The sequence below is a fragment of the Eriocheir sinensis genome, chromosome 14, assembly GCF_024679095.1.
Source record: "Eriocheir sinensis breed Jianghai 21 chromosome 14, ASM2467909v1, whole genome shotgun sequence".
Classification (NCBI taxonomy): domain Eukaryota; kingdom Metazoa; phylum Arthropoda; class Malacostraca; order Decapoda; family Varunidae; genus Eriocheir; species Eriocheir sinensis.
In genome coordinates, this window is record NC_066522.1 from 14,698,022 (window position 1) to 14,717,274 (window position 19,253).

General features: G+C 46.2%; 1 protein-coding gene and 1 non-coding gene across 3 annotated transcripts in view; both read left to right on the forward strand.

The window, feature by feature from the left end:
• Positions 1–19,253, forward strand: part of LOC126998547 (mucin-5AC-like) — a 94,039-nt gene that overhangs the window by 36,260 nt on the left and 38,526 nt on the right. The gene's annotated exons all lie outside the window — the stretch shown is intronic.
• On the forward strand, positions 7,750–7,823 carry Trnai-aau (transfer RNA isoleucine (anticodon AAU)). Its single transcript has one exon. It is a non-coding gene; the product is annotated as a tRNA-Ile (tRNA).

Genomic DNA, 19,253 nt, shown 5'->3' on the forward strand with positions numbered 1-19,253 from the left:
TTATGCATTCACCTCGCCTTGCCTTTCATTCTGCCTTCTCTCTTTCATCTTACTTCGCCTCTGAGTCTCCTCCCACCCCAATCCTTCTTTCTCTTTTGTCCCTCCTCTCATTCACCCGGACTCCTACTTTTCCAATATCTCCCTTCTTTCACCCTGCCTCCTCCATCTCACCCTATCTCCTCTATTCACCCTTCGTCTCCTATCTCACCCTGCTTCTATCCTTCACCCAGACTCTTCCTCTTCCCACCTGCCTCCCCCAGTCTCTCCCTCTTCCCATATGCCTCCCCCAGTCTCTCCCTCTTCCCATTTGCCTCCCCAGTCTCTCCCTCTTCCCACCTGCTTCCCCAGTCTCTCCCTCTTCCCATGCCTCCCCCAGTCTCTCCCTCTTCCCCTATGCCTCCCCCAGTCTATCCCTCTTCCCATATGCCTCCCCCAGTCTCTCCCTCTTCCCATATGCCTCCCCCAGTCTCTCCCTCCTCCCATATGCCTCCCCCAGTCTCTCCCTCTTCCTACCTGCCTCCCCCAGTCTCTCCCTCTTCCTATATGCCTCCCCCAGTCTCTCCCTCTTCCCATATGCCTCCCCCAGTCTCTCCCTCTTCCTATATGCCTCCCCCAGTCTCTCCCTCTTCCCATATGCCTCCCCCAGTCTCTCCCTCTTCCCATATGCCTCCCCCAGTCTCTCCCTCTTCCCATATGCCTCCCCTAGTCTCTCCCTCTTCCCATATGCCTCCCCCAGTCTCACCCTCCTCCCATATGCCTCCCCCAGTCTCTCCCTCCTCCCATATGCCTCCCCCAGTCTCTCCCTCTTCCCATATGCCTCCCCCAGTCTCTCCCTCTTCCTACCTGCCTCCCCCAGTCTCTTCCTCCTCCCATATGCCTCCCCCAGACTCTTCCTCCTCCCATATGCCTCCCCCAGTCTCTCCCTCTTCCTACCTGCCTCCCCCAGTCTCTTCCTCCTCCCATATGCCTCCCCCAGTCTCTCCCTCTTCCCATATGCCTCCCCCAGTCTCTCCCTCCTCCCATATGCCTCCCTCAGTCTCTCCCTCTTCCTACCTGCCTCCCCCAGTCTCTCCCTCTTCCCATATGCCTCCCCCCGTCTCCCCCTCTTCCCCCATTAAAACCGTTTCGCCTACACCTGCCGCACTTAGCCTTGATTCGTTAGTTTAATTGGACAGTGACCCGCGCCACCTGTTGGGCATTTAATCAGATTAAGGTTTTGCAGGTTTCTGTTATAATTATTTTGGGGCTAATTCACGCGGGTACAAACTTTTCAATATGTGTACAAATTGTTAATGCGTTTGGTATACATGAATATTTAGATGCGTATAACACACATAGGACCAAAATAGTTTATATACGTGCATTCATTCTGATATACACACATACATATATAATATACATACATATACATAATACATACATACATACATACATACATACAGAAACACACACACACACACACACACACACACACACACACACACACACACACACACACACACACACTTCCGGTGAGTTGCAGTTTGTGGGTCATCCGTGGAAGGTCTTTAGTCGACACCACCACCACCACCACCACCATCATCATTATCATCATCATCATCATCACCACCACCACCACCACCACCACCATTCAAACAACGACAACAACATCAACTTACATAACTTTTTTCTATGCTCTCTCTCTCTCTCTCTCTCTCTCTCTCTCTCTCTCTCTCTCTCTCTCTCTCTCTCTCTCTCTCTCTCTCTCTCTCTCTCTCTCTCTCTCTCTCTCTCTCTCTCTCTCTCTCTCTCTCTCTCTCTCTCTCTCTCTCTCTCTCTCTCTCTCTCTCTCTCTCTCTCTCTCTCTCTCTCTCTCTCTCTCTTCTTCTCTTTGTTACTGCCTTTGCTTAAGTGTATAAGATGACATTTGTTTTTTAATTATGAATGGATCGATTATATTTCTCGTTACTTTTCATGTTCTTATAAGTGTGACAAGATAATTCCTCCTCCGGTAAAGTGCATTGCTTTAGCTTCCACGCACCTTTCCTTCCCCCTTCCACACTAACACTCAATTTACACACAGCTCTTACTTAAACTTGCTTGCTCACTTGCCCACTTACACACACGCACACATACATGCAAGCCCCCCCCCCCCTCTTCCCCCTCTCCTCTTTCCCCTACTCCATTTCTCAATACTAACATCGAAATTATCGCTTATTCACTTGAGGAAACAGAAACTCATAGCGACAGTTTAAATTAGTCACAGTTTTCCTTCTTGTTATGTTTGAGGAATTTAATTGAGAGGCTTACGGTGTGTGATATTAAGAACCATATTTTTAACCATTTCGACGCCCAACCACACTCATCTGATAAGGCTTTCGTAGGAGTTTTGTGCTGGGATTTTCATGAGTAGTGTTTTGGCTCTGGTGGTAGTCTGACAAAGTTTCTGCACCATGAACGTGAAGTAAACGCTCAGGGAGAACCCGATTCATCTCCTTTTCGGTCTTTGGTAAGAGCTTAAATGAACGCGAAGAAAACACTAATAAGAACCCGATTCATCTTCTTCTTGTCGGTCCTTGGAAAGAGTTGATGACAAGTAAAATGAACGCGAAGAAAACACTCACGAGAACCCGATTCATCTCCTTTTCGGCCTTTGGAAAGAGTTGACGAAGCGAAAGCGTCCGAGAGTACCGACCTTAAGTTTCCCCTTCCATGAGCAGCTGTCAGTGTGGTGGACGCTGCAGCGAATCCTAACCGCTGTCAAGCCGCCAGTGTCTCGCGGCTCACGTGACGCTTAGCTGGGAAGGGCGCGGCTCAGTGTTCACGGGCGTTGACCGCTGCCGTGATTAACTAACACGGAATATTAGAAAGTAAAGGAACATATAAGTAGTGAGATTTACGTGAAAGGCGAGAGCAGCGACTGAGGTGGACGGGGAGGGGGAAGGAGGGGAGGCAGTGGTGCATACTGGTGGTGGGGAGAAAGGCGCTGATGAGGGGTAGGGGAGTGTGCCGCCGCTGTCTGCCACGCCCACTTTCCCGCACCGGAGCAGGGGTGAAACGGCTGACGGAGGAAACTTGAGGCTTATCCGCTGCTAGTCGCCACAACGACTGACAAAACGTCTGAAGGGCTGGGGAATGTACGTTTGTCAACTTCTGACATTTGGGTTAGGATGGCTGCGGCTCAGTACTCTCGTCAATATTATAAACAGATGAATATATTAATGTAGGGATGGTTTAAGGTTGAATCTGTGGCTGCATGAGCTTCCGCTGTGTGCGGGGGACAGAGTAAAATAAGTATCATTGTCCATGATGTAATTTCAGCAAAAGGTCCAATTCTTTTAATGCACTTCAGGTTGTACACTTACCATTCATTCTGTGCTTTGAAAAGGTCATTCCGACCCGAATTGACAATGACAACGCTATTTTTTTATGTGGAGACCATTCTTTGTTGCAGTCTGCACTCTGGGAAACACTTTGATCTCAAAGGAAAATGATACATTAATAAAGTGTTAATAGAGTGGTATAACATGTTTATGCTGCAGGCGTCCCAGCACGCCGAGGAAGCTAAGGTTTTGAGGTTGGTAAAAAGTTTCCTGGGCAGCGTCAGCGGTAATCAAATTATATTACTTTCGGTGACGCACATCACAGGCCCGACGGAGCCTCTCCTCAGGCCGCCTCCCCCGCCGAGCCTAATTAGCTGTGTCAGTTTCTTGGAAATGTTGACAATTCTCGGCCACGGAAAGGTCACGTCCCCCCAGCTGCCGCCAGCAAAACGATTAGGGATCACCACCACCACTGAGGGTATGACGGGTGTGTGTATGTGTGTACATTTACTATATATGTACGTATTCACGTATGTGTATATGTATATACGTATACATGTATGTATACATGGCAAAGTCCCACAAGATGTTCGGAGGGGCCGCGGCATCACGGCCCGCCAGCAACATCCGGCGCGTGTGACCTGTGACCCGCCAGGCCCGTGTCGCCCACAAGACAGTTAGTCCTGTTGACCGCCTAACCTTCAGGTGAAGACGAGCCGCGGCTTCCAGCAGAGGCTGCATCGCTGCGAGGTGCACGGCTACCCTGCCGGACACACGTGTGGACACCTGCCTCGGGGACACGCCCTTGCAAGGCACGGCAGGTTTGCTGGGAATAGACGCTGCTGACGATGGAAGGAAGGCTGTGTCAGGACGGGTGAATATAAAGAAATGTATTTTAATGATCGAAATTCGTGAGTGATCTGGGACATTTATTAAGGTCGCCAGCTTCACTTTTGGTAATATGAATGAACCACTGACTGATGTGCGAGTATGATGCGTTAATGCTTTTTCAGTTAACATTCACTACTACATTTATTACCTTCTCCAACCTGAGCATTTTATCCAAATCAGTCTTGTGTAGATTGGTTATAACTTACCACAACAATTTCATCTGAATGGCGCATCATCGTGTGTTCCAGCAATGCAGAAAACCACATCAAGTTAACGATAGAGCTAGTGGGTGTCTGGAGGAAGTATCACAACACCGCGTGAAGCAGCAGCAGCACTGAGCGTTTCGTCAAGACATTCATCTGTGCGTATACAGGAAATTACCACAACAATAACGTGCCTAACAGTAGCGCGGAGAATTACGTCAAGCCAGATATGAAAAGTGACGTGTGTATAGCGAGGGTACCACAACACAGTGAGCCGCCGAGGCCTTAACAATTTACACCATCCCAGCGTCGCGCCATTGTTTACGCCGCCACACGTGTGATGTCACCCACCCTGACAATGGCGGGTGTCTGTGTCACAACCCGGGATTGATGAAGCCGATGTATGGAACGCATTTTGGCGGTGACCCCGAGACCCCTGGCGGCGGCGGGTGTACTAAACAAGCGATATCGTAACTTCATCTATTTCCTTGCTAAATATTGTGGAGAGTGCCCTGTAGATCTGTCTTTGCGTCTGTCTCCCTCACATTCCTTAAATTCTCCTTCACTGATCTCTCCTTTAGCAACCTTTCTGTCTTACTTTGTCTCTTTCTTGCTCACATTTCTACGGCTCTGCAGCAAAGAATCTCAGACCAACTCGAGGCTCCTTTTTCTAAGCTTTTTTTCTGGCACATTCGTTGCAGTATACTTCGTTATGTTATTTTTTTCTTTACTTCGCAGCCTTGAGTCTTGAGAGTGTGTCGCCCTTTGTCTTTAAAAAAAGGCTTTGTGCTGGACAGTGTGTGTGAGCATTATGAAACCCCTGATAATAACAACGATTCTTTTGTGGTATATGTGCCTGTGTGTGTGTGTGTGTGTGTGTGTGTGTGTGTGTGTGTGTGTGTGTGTGTGTGTGTGTGTGTGTGTGTGTGTGTGTGTGTGTGTGTATGAGAGTAGGGAGTTGGTTAGTGGACGGGAGGGAGGGCTAGTCAGGATTTGTGTGGGTGTAGGTATGAATTATGTGAGAGAGGAGATTGAAGGGGAGGAACTGAGCAGACGTAACAGAGAAGGGACAGGTAGACTCACTGTTCAACGACTTTCCTCTCACGTCTGATGGAAGAAACAAAATACCTACATACATACACTCATACACGCACACACACACACAATTACAGATACTTACCTACATACTTTCTTACTTGCGTACAATATAGCAACACTAAAACATACCCAAAATCCCTTACTAGCACAATCATCTCCTCTTAACTCACATTTTATATACATCCCCGTAATCGCAGACACTCAGCTCTCACAACCAATGATTAGAAAAGCCACAGGGAAGATTAATCGGGTTCTCATGAGTGTTTTCATGGTCATTGTGCAGAAGCCTTGTCAAACTATCACTACTCATAAAACTACTCATGGAAATACCCACAACCACAACCTCTACGAAAGCCTTGTCAAACGTGGGTGTGTATGCCCCGAGAGGTATGAGATTATGGACCTTAGTTTCACCTTACGGAAAAAAAACCTTATCCATTACTTTTGCCTGCTTGATTTCGCCAACGTCTGCCTCAGCGGGACCATGCAGACTCTAGCAAAAATTGACAACTTTTCGTCACTCGTTCACATGTAAGGGAGAAAGGTGAAAGCTGCGAGGAGGAGGAGGAGGAGGGGGAGGAGGAGGAGGAGGAGGAGGAGGAGGAGGAGGCTTATTGTGGTGCTGATATTTTTAAGCGTCCTTGTAATCTGTCAAAATACACACACACACACACACACACACACACACACACACACACACACACACACACACACACACACACACACAGGTTATGAATATCAAACAGTAAAGTCATGAATGAATATACTTGTGATGAAAATTGAGATAGGATCGAACCCTTGAAACGCCTGCCATCACTTTGACTACTTGAATGGATGAATGAATGAATGAATAAATGAATGAATGAATGAATGAGTGAAGGAAGGAAGGAACAGGTTGAATCATATCATAAATCACGAGACAAAATAAAAACGAATACAACAAGAAAAAAAAAAAATCAATGCCTGACCTTTCCCGTATATTGTTTTCACTTCTTCCCTCAACGAATTCTTTCTCCAATACCGCACGTGAGCACCTTGGAGGCACTTGAGCTATTTATCACCTGTGGTTTGGGTACACACACACACACACACACACACACACACACACACACACACACAGACACACAGATAGATACATAGATAGATTTATTCACCATAGCATAGATTCGGACGACAAATACTGATCTTTGAAAATAATAAAAGGTATGAAGTGTAATTAGAAGACACACAGACACACACTCACACATAAGGGCAACAAAAAGAAAATGTAAAAGAAGAAAAGCTCGCTAACTGTTGCTCTCATAAATGTTGCTCTTATGTTGCTTTCTCAATTAGTGTTAGTATAGAAAAATGAGACTCAGCGTACTATACTATAGGAAGAAAAAGAAGCAACCAGTAAGCTGAAAAGAGTCGCAATTAGTATTAGTACATAAAAATCAGACTAGGCGTACTATAAGAGAGCTTTTTGCAGGGTGGGGCGACGAGAAAAGAAGCAACCAGTAAATAAAAAACCCGCGAAATTAGTGTTAGTACATCAATGTGATACTCGGCGCACTATACGAGTAAGAGAGGATTTTTGCAGCGCGGGAGGAAGAAAAAGAAGAAAGCAGTAAGGTAAAAATAAGCTCAACTAGTGTTAGGTCAGGTTAGGTTAGTAAGTACGTATGGCTATGAATATGTGTGCTATCATAAGGCTCTTTACAACGCGAGAGGAGACGAAAAAAATCAACCAGCGATCTAAAAAGCCAAACACCTCGCTCAAGAGTATACGTGCGATCGAGACTCCACGGACGGGCAAAAGGACAAATTGAAGACCTTTCGAGTCCCAGAGTAAAGGACAAGGAAAGGCACGTACGTATACCACGGACGGCGAGTGAGGACAACAAATGCGGCGGGAGGAACCTTGGTGTGTTTTTTTTTTTTTTTTTTTTTTTGGTGTGTATGTGTGTGTGTGTGTGTGTGTGTGTGTGTGTGTGTGTGTTTGGTTAGTCCGCAGATGTTTTCGTCGCATTTTTCTTCTTATTTTTCAATCGGGGTTGACAAAAAGAAAACATCGTTGGCTGGTGAGCAGTGGATGGTTTGTTTACTGGATATTTTCTTTACGTTTTCCTTCTTTTGTATTTCTGGCTGACACAACATCCATTTTTTATAGGAGCATCAGGAAGGGTGATTATTATTTTTGTACATATAGTCACTGATATCTCTCCCTCAAAAATAGACAATCTAGTTTAGTGATTTGGGCGCGCGTATCCACCGGCGTGTTAGCTCAGTTGGTTAGAGCGCCGTGCTAATAACGCGGATGTCGTGGGTTCGATCCCCATACGGGCCAGAGTTGATGGTAACCTTTTTCTTCACTCTTCGTTGCAAGGTGTTAGAGCGGTTTAAAGGTTGACGTGTGCGTGTGTGTTCTCTGTGCTGTAAAAAAAAAATGAGCGCGGTATTTTGGTTGTCAGGTTGCGGATATCTTCTTTACCCTTTTCTCCGGTGCGGCAAAAGACCTCTATGATGTACGCTAAGTCAAGGTCTCAGATGTACGTACTAACACTAACTGAGCGTGATGTTTTGGTTGTCAGGTTGTAGATATCCTCTTTTCCCTTTTCTCTATGATGTACACTAAGTCAAGGTCTCAGTTGTACGTTCTAACCCTAATTGAGCGAGACGTTTTGGTTGTCAGGTTGTAGATATCCTCTTTTCCCTTTTCTCTATGATGTACACTAAGTCAAGGTCTCAGTAATACGTACTAACCCTAATTGAGCGAGACGTTTTGGTTGTCAGGTTGTAGATATCTTCTTTTCCCTTTTCTCTATGATGTACACTAAGTCAAGGTCTCAGTAATACGTACTAACACTAATTGAGCGAGAGGTTTTGATTGTCAGGGTCATGGGTGGAATCTTCCCCTTTTCTCCCGTGTGGCAAAATGACCCTATTCGTTCCTTTGTCTCCTGGGTCTTTCTTGCACGCACACAGTTGGCTTCCACAGGTTGTTAGTGGCTTCTTTTCGTTCCTTTCATGCGCCCGGTAAAAGAGCTCGGCGATCAATTAAGGGAAAGAAAACGGCGGAAGTCTCTCTTAATTGCGACCATTCCGAGAAGAGGAGGGAAGTAAAGGCGCTGGTTGTTACAAGTTCCCGAGACGCTCTTTGGGTGAACATTATAACTTTTCTCTTTTGTTTTGCGGAAAATTATACCAGACTTTCGTTATTGTTGCTTTATACAGCTTGATTTACTTTATAATGGGACAGAACACAGGCCAGGGAGGAAAGAATGGGTAAGATGATAACAGAAATGAAGATGCCGAGAAAATGAGTTACCGAGACGCTCTTTGGGTGAATATTATAACTTTTTCTCGTCGGGTTTGCGGAAGATTACACCAGCCTCTCATTATAAGGCTTGATTTACTTATTAATGGGACAGAACACAGGCCAGGGACGAAAGAATGGGTAAGATAATAACAGAAGGAGAAAAATACCGAGAAAATAAGTTACCCAGACGCTCTTTGGGTGAACATTGTAACTTTTTTCGTTGGGTTTGCGGAAGATTACACCAGCCTGTCGTTATACTACTTGATATGCTTTTTAATAGGACAGAAGACGAGCCAGGGACGAAAGAATGAGTAGGGTAAGAACAGAAAGAGAAAGATGCCGATAAAATAAGTTACCGAGACGCTCTTAGGGTGAATATCATAACTTATCTTGGTGGTTTTGCTGAAGACTACGCTGGCAACTTATCATCGTCACCTTATACTGTTTGATTTGCTTTTTAATAACACAGTAGACAAACCAAGGCCTTAAGAAAGTGTAAAGTAATTATATAAAGAGAAAGATGTCGAGAAAAGAATGATCAATTGAGTTCAGGAAGGGTTTGAGAGCCAGAAACCACGAATCGGCTATCACGTAAATCTGAAAGAAGCAGAAGGGGGCAGGGAAGAGCAATATGGGCAGAGGGAAGCGAGAAGGAGTTGTGTGCCATGGGAGAGACGCGGAAGGATGGAAAGATGCATGAAGGAGCGGGGAGAGAACGGAGAGACTAGAGAAAAGAAAGAAGATGGAGAGGCGACACTAGTAGAGAGACCGACGGGCAGGCAGAGGGAAGAGGATGGATGGCTTGCGTCTGGAGGGAGAAACTAGAATACAAATGCACGACTGTCACCATAGAGAGACTTGGGGTTGTGGTTCTTCGTCTCCCGCCCAGTAGAATGCAAGTAGATATCAGTGAGACGTGTTTTCCTCTACCAGTTCACCAACACCAGTAGAAACAGACGGGTAGGCAAAATGAGGGTGGATGGGTTGCGGCTAGAAGGGAAATTGTGTCTGCAAATGAGCGAATCTGATATGTGGTTCATCTCCAGCTCATAATAGAAAGAGTACTCGTAGAAAACAGTGTTGAGATCGACGGGCAGGCATAGGGAGGGTGGACGGGTTGCAGCTGAAAGGGGAAATTATCTCTGCAAATGCTCGTCTCTGGTGCGCGGTTCATCTCCAGCCCATTATAGTGAGTATGAAACAGTGAGACGTGTTTACACCCACCGTCAGTTCTCCCGCCCCGCTCCTCCAGTGATTCAAGGCGTCACAACAACATCTGTCTCTGCTATTAAAGGCTTTCCTCCCGCGTATCCCTCCCAGGCGGCGGCCGGTACTACCAAGATACTACTATACTCAGCTAGCCGCCGGGGGTTCGTGCGTGCGTGGGTGTGGTGACGGTTTCCCTTAAGTGGACCTTCTCTTCCAGCGGTGCGCCACGCCTCCACACTCTCTCCCCCTCACCGCAGTCATCACCACTCTCCCCTGCCTGGCTTTGGAATCGTCTGTAAAGTATGACAATGCGGTGACGTGTAGGATTTTATATATCTACGGAAAAAAAAAATTAATGTGTTCTAGAAAGTGTTGTTTAGTAACGAGTATGTCTCCTTCACCTCCTGTTTTTTTTGTCTGGATTGTGTTTACTTCGTCTTCCTTTTAAGGAGCCACTACTTGTCTCATTCTCTTTCTCTGTATTGATTATCAGTAAACCTCCGTTTCTGTTTGTGCTTACTTGTTGCTCCGCCAAGATTCATCACAGTTTCCAAGAAATTGCTGCAGGATTGTCTTTGTTTTTCGTCTTAAAGAAATATTGTTTCTCGTGTTTACTAAAGAAGCGAAAAGCGCTGTCCTGCAGGAGTTACTATCGACGGTCCTTCACAATTACAGGACATGATGTAAATAAGTGTTGCTTGGCTTGTTGATCACTTTTCGTGGATCTTCATTTTTCTTTATTCAGTAAATCCAAAAGAAACCTTTTCTATGATGAATTAGTTCTCCGTGGCCACTCGAAGCTGGACCACTGTGAGTAATGGCTTCTAAAGATCATTTTTGACGGAGAAAGTCCACTTTCTTGCAACACTATAATTTAGTCACTTTTATTGCCAAAGGAAACTTCGGTAGAGTGGCCGACACACGTGAAACTCTGTTTTCACTTAGAAATAAGAACCCTCGAGTGATGAATGGAAAGCAGGCGAGTAAGTGACGGAAAAGAGCCTTTTTACGTTCCCCTCTTTGCTCAGCGGAGGGGCGCCGCTCGGGGAGGACTGGGGGGGGGGGCGTCACGGTCTGAGGCGTGTCAGGAGTCTATCGTTATTTTGTGGTTTATGATACTCAGACGTGTCCAAGCACAATAAAAGACCTGAATATTGGTGAAGATATAAATCCCATTTTATTCGCATTGACGAATGGTAGCAATGCATCGAACTGTTCACACGCACCTGTTTGTGTGTTGCTGCTCGTGTGCCAAACATTGAGCATTGTCGTCGCGTGCCACATCCCGAGCACTGCGTCTGACACACCCGCCACAGTTTGCTGCTGGGGTCTTTAATTTAGTTGCAGAATTTCATTGCAGAAAACAAAAGTTTAGTTTCATTGTTCCTGCAGACGCGACCCTGTGGCTGCCTTTTGGTGGTGGTGGTGATGATGATGATGATCTAATAATTTGATTGGACTGTCATCTGTTGGTAAACACGTATAGAAAGTTATATTTGAGCCCCTTCCTCCATATAACGCACGGTATCCGATAAAGAACTTCTGAACACATTAGTGAAGGAAAACTCTTTGGAGCTCCTAACTGTTTGGCAACTTCGTTGAGCTTGTATACGTGTAAACTCTTTCCAAAAATTCCTGCTTTCCCAACAAAGTTAAACACAATGACGAGTGACGAGCCCGCGACACAGGCACTAAGTTTCGGCAGTAATAACTTTATCTTCGGTTCCTTCTTCTGGTGAATCCTCACAATGGGCGACGAGCAGAACAATTCTTGAAACACGAGAAATGCGTCTCGCGATTCATCAGTCATCCCGCGTGGCTGCTGTCGGCGGAGAAGCAAGACTCTGCCTCGCCACGGCCTCCTATATAGGCCGTCCCTCACTTCTCATCTTGCGCTTAGGTCAAATAACTTTCAACAGAAATTAAACCACTCATCTAGATATAGAAATTAAATTAATAGTGTGTCTCAATAACATGAAAGTTCATTTCATATAATCTCACAAGTGAAGCTGCCGAACACTTCTTTGATTACTCTTCTCATTAATGTTGCTGCGGTATCAATAAAGCTTCTCTACAGAGTGTTACGCACTCTATTTGCACGTGTTGACTCATTTGCAAAGGTCAGTCACCGCCACGCCTACACGCCTTTTAACACATTTCTAAAACCTCGAATGGCTCAATCATTGTATCAAGTTGAATTTATTACTTCTAGGTTATATTTTTGCTACATAAACAAATAAAGAAAATAAAATCTTGGAACACCTCTAAGGGAGCGCCGAGTATTGTCCAGCCAGGGCGTAATCGGAGGCTTCGTGTTACGGTTCGATGGACGCTCACAATGATATTAAGCGACGCAGTGGTGTGAGAGGCAGAGGCGGGGGATGAGGGGCGGGGGCGAGGGGCGAGGGGCGGGTCGGACTGTTGTTATTCGAGAGCCATGAGGGGCTGAGAAGGGCTGCGATATCGTCCACAGGAAAGTAGGGCATGTCCGTAAGTGCGTATGTGTGTGTGTGTGTGTGTGTGTGTGTGTGTGTGTGTGTGTGTGTCCGCAAGCCAAGAAGCTCTTTCACTCACGTCCACACTAATGCAACAAAAGTTTTTATCATTTCTTAGACGACGGAATTTTATGTCATATTTTGAGATTGTATATAATTTTGTTTTTCCCGCATTATAATCATGTCACGCACAATAGTCTAGAGAACCTCGCCTCGCTACCTAAACTTAACTCCTCCATTCTTTACGCCAACCCTTCTTTTTTTTTACAACAAAGGGCACAAAAAAAGGAAACAATAATAAAAAAAAGCCCTCTACTTGCTGCTCCTAAAAAGAATCCAAAGAGGTGGGCGAAAGAGAGGTCAATTTCGGAAGGAGAGGTGTCCAGATACAGATAAAACAGAGAAAATTTAAGTCTGTCGTGCGTTTCCTTGGGGCGTCAAATACTTACACGATGACACTTTCTCCCGTGGTACATTTGATACATTTTCACGGAACCCCAAAGCGACACAAGTGGATGAAAGGGAACATTTTGTATTTATTTTGATAGACGTGCATTTTCCTGGTGTTATATTCTTTGAGCTAACCCATAAAACAAAAGATTCAAGCGTCGTGTGTCTCCTTGGGCCGTCAAATATCCCCATGATGTCACTTTCTCTCCTCATGCATTTTCACGGAACCCCAAAATCGACGCAATGGACGAGAGAAAATATTTTGACTTTATTTTGATGGACGTTCGTTTTCCTGGTGCGATACAAACTGTTTACCTGCCCGGCGACGTCCTTGCTCCGATTGGGTGGAGGGTGGAGGGACATTCCTAAGCTGAAGGGCACAGAGGAGCTGGGGTCGAGGCTGCCTTAGGATAGAAAACTAGGGAGTGTGATGTTTTAAGATAAGTTACAGGAAGAACCATTTGATACAGGGACGCTGGGGTCGAGGCTGCCTTAGGATAGGAAACTCAGGAGTGTGATGTTTTAAGATAAGTTACAGGAAGGACCATCGAATACAGGGACGCTGGGGTCGAGGCTGCCTAGGATAGAAAACTCAAGAGTGTGATGTTTTAAGATAAGTTTCGAGGCTGCCTTAGGATAGGAAACTAGGGAGTGTTATGTTTTAAGATAAGTTAGAGGAAGGACCATCGAATACAGGGACGCTGGGGTCGAGGCTGCCTTAGGATAGAAAACTAGGCAGTGTTATGTTTTAAGATAAGTTACAGGAAGGACCATCGTCTGCAATGCCACAGGGAAGGAGGAGGGGTCGAGGTCGTGTTAGGATAAAGTCAGGAGTGTGATGATAAGTTACAGGAAGAAACATCGTACAGGGACGCAGAAAGGGAGGGGTGGAGGCCGTGTTGTGGCAGAGATATATAGTTATGTGATACTCAAGGGTAGACGACTGACAGGAAAAAACAATCGTAAATGTATCATATCCCCCTTGATCAGAAACCAACTAACTTTTTTCAATCACAAGGTAAAAGTTACATGATTTTTTGTGGGTTCTGTTTATCCAAAACTACGATTTGTATCACAACGCCGGAATGACGCTGCTGGAAATTTACTACATGTCTGGACCAAAGTTTAGGAGTTGTGAGTCAGCGCTGCCCGGCCACTCCTGCTGACCTAAAGCCCCGCAAGCCTGTTATGTACGCCTCGTTATCGTGTTCTCTAGCATTCTTGTCATGATTTATTTTTATGTTATCCTTCAAGTGAAGCTATAGAGAGAACATTCCTTCAGTCTTCAAGATATACACATTTATTCATTTATCTTTATATGGGAAGAGAATATGTTAGTGATGTAAATATATCGTAAATTCTCGCTCACGCTCACCATCAGTCACCCGTCTGTTGGCTGTGGCCGTGACTCTGGCGGGGTCCAAGGACTTGCTTCCCGCTACCGCCGCCTCCCCGCTGCTCTACTTCGCCTCGCCTAAAAGTCAAATGATGCGGCTGCCCACAAATTTGTCCCTCCCGCGCGGTGCAGCGGAGGAATGCGGGAAGTGTCGCTGCGTCGGCCTCGTTGATGAATGGGCGATAAATCTGACACACGTCCTGAGTCAGAGCGAAGCACTTCGTATGCTAAACACGACTTGCCATACTCGACGGTCCTGAATACAAAGTGCTGTGGTTGAGGTCCCAGAATATGCAAAGTATAGTTTTGCTACGCGCGTGGGCGGCTGTCCTTACACTCAGAGATACAGTTCATGTGTTTAGCCACCCACCTGTGCAGTCATCACCCTGGCCCCTCACCACGCCAAGGATTGATTCCCAGAGACTCTGCACTACACCCACCTGTGCAGTCACCACCCTGGCCCCTCACCACGCCAAGAATTGCTTCCCAGAGATCCGCACTACCCTTGAGAGCGACAAAACCCCCGCCGTTAGGGATCATTTCCTCGACATCTGAGCATTCCCCACTTTACCCACTCCCACGCCCAGGAAAGACTCCCGGAGACCCGCACACCCACGAGAGCGAGGAAACAACCGCCGTTAGCATTAACTTCTTCGACATCTGAGCAGTCTTCACCTTGTCCCTTCCACAGAATCAATCTCAGGGCCCACACCACACAGGAAGGGTCAAAATCTCCGTCATTAAAGTTCAGATCTTCGACACCTGATCTCTTATCCTGATCCTTCCTCCTCCCTCCCCACTCTAAGTTGTTCATTTCGACACCCGAACAGCCCCACATTGCCCGCTCCCCAAAATTCAGTCCCATGAGCCGCGCCACCCAACAAAGGTCAAAATATCGATCTTCAATGCTCAGATCTTCGACTTTCACAACACTGCTTTGCCTCCTCTCCCTCTCCTTTTGCCACACCACCAAGCGAGGGTCATAGTATCGATCTTCAAGGTTCAGGTCTTCGGCGCATGAGTTCCTACCTTGCTCCCTCTCCCTCTCCTCACGCTGACTTCAGTCCCAAGGGCCACACCACCTAGAACGTCAAAATAGCGATCTTTAATTAAGGTTCAGATCTTTGACATTCGCTCTGCTCCTACGGTACTCTCTCTCCTCCCCCCCCTCTCGCCACGACTTCAATTCCGGACCCACACCACCCCATAATCTTATCTCCATCGTCAAGGTTCAGATTTTCGACATTCCCATTACTTCTACCCTATTCTCTACCGACGTCCCAGGGCCTCACGCTACGGACGGAGTCACACACGGAGCCACGCCGCCGCTGTAGAGTTCAGTGAAAGTGCCTGCCGCCCGCATGATGTAACGCCTCGCCGATAGGACTCCCTCCGTCGTCACGCTGATAGACGCCCACGGGTCAAATGCCTTTATCCTTTCACTTCCTCGTTGTACGGTTTTGCTTTTTCTTTATGCGCCCTTTCCCTTTCCCTTTCCCTTTCCCTCGCCGAAATAAATATAGTTTCTAGCGAGTTTTGTATATCTTGACTTTCTGCGCAGTCGTGGGAGCCTCTCTTTGTGGTTTTGCAATAGGGGCTTTCTCTTCGTCCCCTAAGTCTCCCAAAACCCTGTCTTATATATATTTTTTTACATAGGAAGGGAATAAGCCGCAAATACACACTTTAGTACTTATTTTGATGTTTTACGAGCTTTTTTTTAGCATTACTCTGATTTTGAAGTGACTGACTCTTGTTGTTCATTTTAAGTGTTTGCCGAACTACCAATGGCCTCGGCCCAAACTCTTGTTACTGAAAGAAATGTTTGTTGTATTTGTTATCATCATTTTTAGTGGTATTACTGGTATTATTATCATTATTGTTGTTGTACTTGTTGCAGTTGATCAAGGGAAACTTTACTGTGCGAAACTTTAAACATTTCAGTAAACGATTACCGAATTTTCCGCTCTGCATTTGTTTTGATCGAATGAAAAGAAAAGAAAGGCTCAAACGCGCGTTTTATCCTTTCCTCTTCCTGGATGAGCAAACACAAACATGAAAAATATTCCTGCAGACATTCAGGAAGAATATTTCGACCAGACACTCCAGTTTTTCTCTCCTTTTGCTCGCGGCAGCATCATAATTCTCCTCCGCCTTGTTGACGACCAGGGAAGGGAAAGTGCTTATGGTTTTGCATGCAATGTTTTTGTTATTTTTTTTACACAAGGAGTCTATTTCTCAAGCCGGTAGTTACGCTGTCGTGAGTGCTGCTCCGAAGAATATAATACTGCGTGATCTAATACATATCCAATCACATGCAGATCGGCTTTTTTTTTTTCACTGGTGCATATGCTAGACCTGCGCGCGGCCTCGGTGTTCATCTCCGTAGAATTGGTGGTTTAGGGTGTTGAATGCTTCAGGGTCCAAGAGTTAGGTCAGTTTGGCATATGATAGGTTTAATATTATCTCTTATGTATATGGAGGTTATTTTCAAGTAAGTTCTGGCGGGTGAACTGCTTCCTGTCAACATTCATTCATTCATGGCGGAAGTTGAGACCAATTTAGCGGCTTTCTCATACTAGTGAAGAGAAGTTCTGATGATGATCGTGGTAAATAAAGTGTGTGTGGAGTGCTTCTGTGTGTGTGTGTGTGTGTGTGTGTGTGTGTGTGTCGCCCAGTGGAAAACCTCGTATACATAGATCTCGGTAACCACAATCGGGGAAGTCAAACGAGACCCCCCCAACACACACACACACACACACACACACACACACACACACACACACACACACACACACACACACACACACACACACACACACACACACACACACACACAAAGAAGCAAACAACCCCCCCCAACACACACACAGCCCTCCCACCCACCCATACACACACGTACACAACCTCCCCCCCCCCCCCACACACACACAAACACACACACACAAGCACTCCACCAGCATATCCCGCGGCGAACGTCTTGGTCGGTCCATTACTCACATAAATATAAACACTCCCAGAAAAGATTGAGTGACGTTTCCTTGTTGTGCTTTCAGGTACAGTTGAGTCGCTTACGTTCGTCCACGGGCCAGATTTTCTTCTATGCGATAATTTAGGGAGTTATGACGCAACCGTAGGCGAGCGGCGGTGAATGTAAGGCCCCGACAGGCAGGCAAGTGTGTGTGTGCGTTTGTTTTGCTCTCGCGTGTTGGGAAAGTGTTCGAAAAAATCCTGGGGTCCAGTTTTAAGCCCAGCGAGACCGTCATCATGCGCTCCGTCGTAAAGAGTGTGTTTTGTGTAGAGACGAGAAAGTTTTGGAGCGCATTTAAGAAGATGAGTACAGCCGAGAGGAAAAAAAACGTTATGTGTTCGTGTTGCGTGTCTGTTATTATGTGTGTGTGGGTGTATGCTTTACCTCTATTCCCTTACCTACCACCAGGTGTCGCAATTGCTGCACGAATATCACATATTGCATATAATATCAAGTTACGAGGAGACACACGATGCTGGGAGGAAACATAACGTACCAGACTCACTATACAAGCATTTCTAAGGGCTGAGTGTGTGGCATGAGGCTTTCGATGTGACGGTTTGTTGTCTAGACGAGAGGGGAAACTCAACGATGTACCCGGCGTTGTGTGGTGGCCGGTAGAGGGCAGTATACTCGTAGGACAGTGATCGAAGTTAAGAGTCAAAGCACTGGATTGAGTTGCGAGGGACTTCTTACATCTTTACGAACAGCTATCTTACTACCACATATCAGGGGGTACAGGGCTCTCAGTACCATCGAGTGGCTTGCAAATAGGTGGTGAGGGTCTTGCAAAAAAGGAAACAGTACCGCGGAAGTAAATATCCGAGGAAAAGGCGTAGAGGTCGTCGCCCCTCCACCTCTCGTCGCGAGGGAAGGGAGAGACGACCATTCCTTCAGAGGGCGTCACAAGAGTCCTGTTACGCCTAATGAAAGTTGAAATAGCTCCCGGGCCTCCAAGACTCTCTCCCAACAGTGACTTTGACTTCACACCCCGATGATAAAAATTCAACCACCGGATGGGACTTTGCGTAGTGTGGTGGGTTCATGACTATGGGAAAGACTTAGGAGTACCTGACTTAGGGTAATTTGAGTGGTGTAAACTGTTGGGTGATAAGGATTCATGCGCCAGACGGGACTTTGCGTTGTGGGGATGTGGAATCATGACTATGGGGAGGGCTTGCTTGGCTTGTGGTAGTAACTGGAAGCATGTGAATTGTTGGGTTATACCGCGGTGACAAAAATTCATCCACTAAACGGGACTTTGCACTGTGGGGACGTGGAATCGTGAATATGGAAAGAACTTGCTTGGCTTAGGATAACTTGAACATTTTGAATTTGTTTAAGGTTTCTGAGAAGGGTTTAGGTATGTTAGGTTTAGCTGAGGCGGAGGGCAACCGTTCCCATACCCGCCTTGAATCATGTAAACTGTCAGGTATCTCAGAATGGTTTAGGTAGCTGGTAATGAACTTCTAGAGGCTAAGGCGTAGAGCGAAGACCAACAAACAACCATACCCGCCTTGAATCATGTGGGTTGTTAGGTATCTCAGAATGGTTTAGGTAGCTAGTGATGAACTTTTAGAGGGTGAGGCGTAGAGCGGGGAGGAACAACCAATCATACCCGCCTTGAATCACGTTAATTGTTAGGTATCTCAGAATGGTTTAGGTAGCTGGTGATGAACTTTTAGAGGGTGAGGCGTAGAGCGGGGAGCAACAACCATTCATACCCTCTTTGAATCATGTGAATTGTTAGGTATCTCAATATGGTTTGGGTAGCAGGTAGGAAGCTTCTAGAGGCTGAGGCGTAGAGCGGGGAGTAACAACCGTACCCATACCCGCCTCACGTACCAGTATTTACCCAACCAACCAACCAGCCAGTGAGT